Source organism: Haliaeetus albicilla, chromosome 17, assembly GCF_947461875.1.
Source record: "Haliaeetus albicilla chromosome 17, bHalAlb1.1, whole genome shotgun sequence".
Taxonomy (NCBI): Eukaryota; Metazoa; Chordata; class Aves; order Accipitriformes; family Accipitridae; genus Haliaeetus; species Haliaeetus albicilla.
The window spans coordinates 30837033-30844423 of record NC_091499.1 but is presented as its reverse complement, the minus strand read 5'-3'; the positions used below and the strand labels follow the sequence as shown (position 1 = coordinate 30844423).

The 7391-nt window shown below is 48.3% G+C and overlaps 1 long non-coding RNA gene across 1 annotated transcript; it reads left to right on the top strand.

The window, feature by feature from the left end:
- Positions 1-2996: 2996 nt before the first annotated feature.
- Positions 2997-6895, top strand: LOC138689626 (uncharacterized). Its single transcript, XR_011328547.1, has 2 exons — positions 2997-3935; positions 6679-6895. It is a non-coding gene; the product is annotated as an uncharacterized lncRNA (long non-coding RNA).
- The last annotated feature ends 496 nt before the right edge of the window (positions 6896-7391 follow it).

Sequence of the window (7391 nt, the reverse complement as noted above, 5' to 3'; positions counted from 1 at the left end):
ATTTGCTCTGCACTGTTTGCACAGGCCAAACAAAATAGCAGCTCGCAGGAACCTGACTGGTATCCCAGTGCATTTTGCAATGCCTTAAATACCCACTTCCATCTGTACAAAACAAACACTTTCAAAACAGAGACAATGTCCAGTGTCTGATTTGACACAGGTTAAACGCTAGCCTGAATGATCTTGGAAAAAAGGACCTCACCATTACCTGGCTCATTTATGCCAAGAGAAGGCCTCTTCTTTACAGCCACTGTAGTCTGTATTGCTGGGCCAGCAGAAACAGCAAGGGAGCAGGCTGTGGATCACAGAAGATGTGAACCGTGCTGGTGCTACACGCATAAGTTCAATGCTGCCCCTGCTTGTGCAGAGAACGCTGTCAGGAGTTTGTCTTATGTGTAACAGCAAAATCAGCTTTGCAGAAAGGGCCACCTCGGTTTGTGAGTCCGCTACCACACAACTCAGTGCAATACGCATATTGAAGTTGAATATGCTGGGGCACGGCTGACAGCTTGTTCGGCACCGTACGCGTCGTGTCCCCGGTCGGAGCATCTGCTGCGGACGTAGGAGCCCTGCATTGTGCATGGAGCTGCTGGCTCGCACCACGCTCTGGGGCGCGCAGCCGCTCTGCCTGTCCCCGGCTCTCCTCTGCATGTGGCTAATTAGGGACACGTTCTCATCCTTAATCTCCTTCCAGGTTAGCTCTGCTCTGACAAAGATTTGTTTGGCCTCAGTTTTTGCTGGTTTGTTTTTTTTCTCTCCAGTCCATCTCTCCCTTTCTTTAAAAGACAAGTAAAATCAGGTTGTTATGGAGGGAAGCTGTGCCCAGAAGGCGAAATACTTCAATAAGAGAAAAAAGGGAGAGAAAAATACTGTTCTCTTTAGCCTGGCAGTAGCCAGGAAGAGCTGTAAGTCTCCCGGGAGGTCTTGTTACTGGAGATCAAAGAGGCTCAGAGAAGACTTGACTGCTTTGGAAAAAATCTCCAGAAAGCTCTTAGCTCCATCCACAAGCTGTTTCCTATCCAGTAACTTAACCAGTAAAATATCTTGTGAGCCTCCTGTAAAGCAGTGAACTAAAAAGTGCAGAGTATGAAGTGGAACTTTATGGCACCATGTATATTTCCAAAATATGTTTATACTCTTTATGGAGACTCAGGGTGGAATTTTAATGCAAGAGTGGACAATATAAAAGGCAAGGTGGGGACATTTCTGGCCTGGATGGAAACTTCTGAACTCAATCTGTACTCTGTGCTTTTGAGAAGAGAGAGCTGGTGCTGAGCAGGTTGTAGTTCTTGGGCCAGGGCTCTTGCAAGGCAGAGAAGAGGCATCCAGTGAAGCAATGCGTTAGGCTGCAAGCATTGACCTTCATAGCATTTACTCACAGGTGAGCTATAGAAACCTGAGCAGAGAGCTATACCAGGGCTACCTTATAACAGGAAAGTTTATCAAGAGATGGAGCAAATAGGCCTGGCCACTATTGCTGAGCAAGCCAAGTCAGGATTTCTCTAACACACAGGTGCTTTATTTCTTTTTCAGCAGAATTCTGCAATAAAAGCTCTTTTTCCCCTAGGCATCAGTGGCAGATGACAGGCCATAAGTGTAATTGCATAGCTAAGACATAGCTCTGGCTGCAGCTAATGGTTTCTTTCCTTGATAAATGATACAGACAAGAATGTTTGCACTTGGTCCTTCTCCAGTATTCTGCAAATCAAAAAAGACTAAAACATTTCCTGAGCTCAAAATAGAATAATGTATTCACAATTTATATTCAGAGCATTGGTACTTTATTCTGAATGAGGCAACAAACAGCAGGCAGACTGAGTATCCACCAGCCTGATCATGCGCTCAGCAGAAAGTGCTTCCGACTGTATTTGTAATGCATGGCAGTCACTACATCGCCTCAGTCAAAATATTTGGCTTTGTTTATAGATGTTGAAAACATCTCTGAAACTTATCTTCCCAAGTGGCTGGGTTTCTTCTAAGCAAAGATAAACAAAAGCTTCTCAAGGTGTTCTCGGATCTCTAGGTGTTTCAGGTTGTCTCAACTCATCACAATACAGAAAGTCACTTTGAGGCAGCAGAAGACTCCTGGGGCAAGTTTTCAGAAAAATACTATCAGTATGCTGTCCCTCACCACCTGGCAGCTGGGCCCATAAATCAAGACTGTCTCAACTACAGGGAGGTACGGGACCAAGACTGGAGACCGTCTTCAAAACTCAAGTCACCCAACCCACGCACTAAAAGCTGCAGGATTGTCTGACCATCTCTGTAGCTACATCATAGGTGTGTGTTTTGGGTTTGTGTGGTGGGGTTTTGGTAGCAGGTGAGGGTCTGCAGGGTCGGCTCCTGTGAGAAGCTGCTCAAAGCTCCCCCAGCTCCAAGCCGGACCCGCCGCTGGCCAAGGCCGAGCCCCTCAGTGACAGTGGAAACACCTGTGGGAGAGCAGATTTAAGAGGGGAAACCTGTGGGGAGGGGGGGATTGGAATGTGAGAGGAACACCTCTGTGGATACCGAGGTCAGTGAAGGAGGAGGGGATGCCCCTGCAGCCCGTGGAGGGGAGTGGGGGAGCGGATGCCCACCTGCAGCCTGGGGAGAGAGGAGCCCACGCTGGAGCAGGGAGATGGATGCCCCCCAAGATGGCTGGGACTCTGTGGGGAAGCCTGCGCTGGAGCAGGCTGTGCCTGAAGGACTGCAGCCCATGGGAGAGACCCCACAGTGGAGCAGGGGCCGAGCGCAGAGTCCTCCTCCCCCTGAGGAGGAAGGAGCGGCAGAGCCAAGGTATGAGGAACTGACCCCAGCCCCCATTCCCTGTCCCCCTGCACCGCTGGCGGGAGGAGGGAGAGAATTTGGGAGTAGAGTTGAGCCAGGAAGGAGGGAGGGGTGGGGGGAAGGTGTTTCAAGATTTGGGTTTACTTCTCATTATCCTGTTTTGATTTGATTGGCAACAAATTAAATTGATTTTGGTTTTTTTTCCCCAAGTTGCGTCTGTCTTTTGCCTGTGACCATAAGTGGTGAGTGATCCCTCCCTGTCCTTGTCTCAACCCGCAAGCTTTTCTTTGTATTTTCTCTTCCTCATCCTACCAGAGCTGGGGGGGGTGGGGAGGAGCAAGCCGCCATGTGGTGCTTTGTTACCAGCTGGGCTTAAACCACAACAGTGTGCCAGTGCAATATTTGGGACACTTTGAATCTGGAAATGGGTGAGGCAATGGTGGACAACATGATGAGGGAGGCATTTGTACTTTCCCTGTTAAATCGGCACTGGAGATCTGTCTCAAGTGCCTGAATGTGAATGCACATAACATAGGAAGCCAACGGGAAGCTGTCCTGGTTTCAGCTGGGGTAGAGTTAATTGTCTTCCTAGTAGCTGGTACAGTTAAAGCACGACAGAAGCACTTGGGAAGCAATAGTGCGTGTAATAAGAGTGGACCGGTTCTTGCAATAGCAGAGGAGCACATCCCAGAAGGATGGGGGCACTCCAGACACTGGGGTGCATGTGGTCAGCAGCTGCTGCTTTGAAGGAAGCAGCAATAATCTCTCTTGTGAGCACTTCGAGGCTCATAGCCTGCCCCTGAGCTGCTCATTTTCCCATTTCCTGAGACCATAGAGAAGTGCAGCTTGGTTAGGAAACAACACTGAAGTTAGGATGAGATAATCAGCATATGTACCAGTTCATACAACCCACAAGGTTGGTACAACCTTCTACACTGCAAAGATTTGTTGGGTCTACCAGACTGGTTTAACATCCAGCCTGATGGATGCTGGCTTACGGTAGGACTTCTGAGAAACCAGTCCGGCTTTTATTCTGAAGTATGTAGACTTTTCTGGTTCATACCTTTCACTTGTGCCTAATGCTTTTTCCTCAAACCCTAAGAGCAGAAGTACAAAGTAGCAGCTCCGGGAGCTTACTCTTGACAAACTGGAGATGCAGCTCAGTGTGGGTTAAGTGAAGGGCTGTACTTGGGTAGGAGTTATGTGCAAGCCTGACCTTGGCTTGGAGAGCTACAAGTCCTTGTGACCTAAGCCACAGTCAATCACCAGCCAAACAGGAGGAAACTGTGCTGTCATGGAGAAGGCACGCCTCATACTGGGATGTATCGCAGGCAGTTGTCCTCTTTGCATGTGTAGAGTCAACTGGTTTTTGTTATTTGCTATGGGTCAGCTGTGGGCTGGAGAGCTGTGTCTGAGCTGGGGCAAGCATCACGGAAGGGACATAGGCCTGCTGGAGAGAGTCCCAGGGAAAGCGTGAGGTAGTTTCCAGGCCTGAGCCCTAGGAAATGTGCGCAATGACAGAAAGCAAAAAGAAGCAGGGGTTGACTTTATTTAACCTATCCTGGAACTGCCTTCTCTGTCACCAGCACAACTGGGCTTGCAGTCTGCCCTGGAGGCTGCACACTAGTGATAAGAATAAATATTTTAACATTTCATATTAAAGAAATTGACTACCATGTGCCCTAAAGATAATAGCCATCGAGCTGTCACTCAGAACATTTTAGGTGCGAACAGATGCAGTTTCCCCTGCAGCAATTTTCATCCGTGAGAATAGTGATCTTATTAAAGTTTGCCCAGAGAGCATTTCAGCAGCTCATTAAACACAGCTGTGTATTTTGTGTAGCATTAAAGCAATTCACTTAGTAATTAACTAAATGTGTGATAAGACGTTTTAACTAATATTGCTTTTCTCATGCACGTGGTTTTCACTCATCTCAGTCCAGTGTCCTAGGTGATACACGGCAGGGGAGGATGGGCTGCCATCCGGGGTGGGGGCAGTCTGTGAAGCCACTGCGTGGCCCTGACAGGCTTTTCATTCGAGCATGTCAGGTCCTTCTCCAAAGCAACCGTCCTCCTCTGCACTGGATTTGCCCGCCTTCTCCCTCTTGTCTCCATCCTACTCCTTCTAAATAGCAGTCTTGGTATTTCTCCACATTTTGCCCTCCTCTTTTGGACTTCTGTGTTTCTCCTCCTGTGTCCATAGGTAGCATGTAGTTTCTCCCTTCATGCCGCTGCTGCTTCTCTCTTCGTCAAGGGCTGTTTGGGTGGTCTTGCAGCCCTGTGGGTTGACCCATGTCCCGCAGTGGCTCTTCCAGGTACCTTTGCTCCCTGGGGCTGTTGGATGGCAGAGCCAGAGCTGCTCTCTGCTGTGCAATTGCCTCAGGCCCAGGGGAGCTTTGTTGAGCCAGGGCCCCTGCATTCTGGGCACCCTGGGACCTGTGAGCTTCAAGGGATGTATTTGTCATCCCTTGCCCTGCTCCACTGCTGTGCTCAGCTCCTTCAATCCCCAGCACCGCAATGGCCCAGCCATCGCATGCACATGCATGGCACGGCACAGGGGAAATGCATCTGCAATTTCCAGCTCACAGTGCTTGCTGCAGACGATCACCAAGACCTCCATCGAGAAAAGCAATAGTCAAAAAGTCTTATGCTACATAGCCATGTAGCTGAGGGACGAGTCATTACCCGTGCTGTGTGCTGAGGGAGTGCTCTGTGGCACCCTACCTCCCTGAGCCAGCATCTGGACAGATGCGCATTGTAGTGGCTCTTCCGGGGTGGCTATGGCGTTCATTTTGCACCCCGAGGCAGGGTGACCCAGGGACACCTCAGTGCTCTCGGCATGCGCAGGGCAGGTCCTGGTGGCGGGCAGCAACGCGGTGCTGCAGCTCCTATGGCAATGGGGAGCAGCAGGTTTGCTGCAAGGAGGTAGCTCTGGGATAGTCTCTTGCTGGGCCAGCAGCTTGCAGACAGTCCGTCAGGATGCCGAGCAATGGACTGCGGGGTGAGCTACGAGGGAAGCAGCAAGGAAGATGGACAGGGAGGGCCCAGGCCATTTCTGCAGCTAGGTTTTTGCTGAGCAGCCAGATCTCAGGTAAGCCCTTTGCTCAGCACATGGGAAAACCTGTAGCAGATTCAGGGAGGTGCTATGTATGCCGAGTTTGCATCCTTGCCCTAGATAGAAAAAAAAAAAAGGATTCAGCATTATCTGCAGAGCAGCCACCATGCGTCAAAGTCATAATTTCACTTCTGTTGTTCATCAATGGTGATACGATTTTGTTCTTCCTAACAAGTAATATGACATAGGGCATCCACTGAAAAAATTGAGTACTTTATTACACCAAAATGTCCAACATTCCTAAAGATATCTGGGATACTCCCTAAATTTAAAATGGATGCCCCCCAACCTCAAGACAGAACTGAGTATAATAATATGAAGATAGTTTTTAGCAGCTTCCCTATATTTTGCTTTGTAGCCAGAGAATGAAAATCAGCTGGTGTAAATCTTATTTCGGAATATTTTGGCCTCATCTCAGAGTCATTCAAAAAGATTTCTTTTGTTCACTTCCACCAATACAGAGCCCATGCAATGTTTGTAAGGGAGATGGAAAACTCCTGGATCAACCCACTTTTCTTTACAAAGAGTTTGCCATAGACTGGCATCTCTTTGCCTTGTTAGTACAATGTAGCCTGCAAAGTTCGGTGTTAAATAGAAAACAGAGTAAGATGAGGAGCTTGCCTCATCTTCTGAGCATTTAATATAACTTTGCTGCCAGACTTCCTTCACTGTAATGTGAAATGGTGCTTTGTGTGTTGGTGATGGGCTGTAATGGGATCCCACAAGAGGCTCCCATGTCACTGCTTAATGTGCTGCTGAGCAGGAATCTGGGAAAATGCTGACCGTTATCTTCTTAGGCACTTGCAGCACCAGACTGGCAATGAAGCACTGCTGATAGAGACATCTTTGAAATACCTCTACAGTCAAAGTCTGCCACCCGCAAATGCACAGGACATTCAAGGGATTATCACCAGCAGCCTTCCTCTGCTAAACAGTTTACTGAACTTCAATATTGTCAACGTGGAGTGGGCAAACTGGATAATTTGAATATTAATAAACTTTATTTTTTCCACAGTCCCCAAGGTATTATTTTTCTCTCTTGTTTAATGTAAGGAAGGTGCTTGGTAACTATGGAGACCTTCAAATTCACTTCACCCAAGTTTGAGGGGAGGGAGGCAGGGGCAGAGAAAATGGAGAAGAGATGCTTTTTCTTTGGCAGATTTCTCACAGCTCCTAGATCCCACCAAAAAAAAGACACAAGTTCTCTTAAGGGAAGGCATTTCTCTTGTTCTGTGCAATGTAATAATAATTTGAACACAGTCAAATTCTGTCTTGGTCTTTATGCCCTAGATCCTTCTACCCATCTGGCTAAGCCTGGGGTTTCAGTGCCTGCATGCTGCACGACTCACCATCCTTGCAGAAAGGAAACAGTGGGAAAAGAATCAGGAGAATCAGAAGCACGTGGAGTTGTAGAGGCTCCTACAGCCTTGCTGGTGGCCTCCCGGCAGGAGCAAAACCAGGAATCCATTCCCTGCTCAGCCAGTATATCCATTTGTGCGTTCTTGTTTTC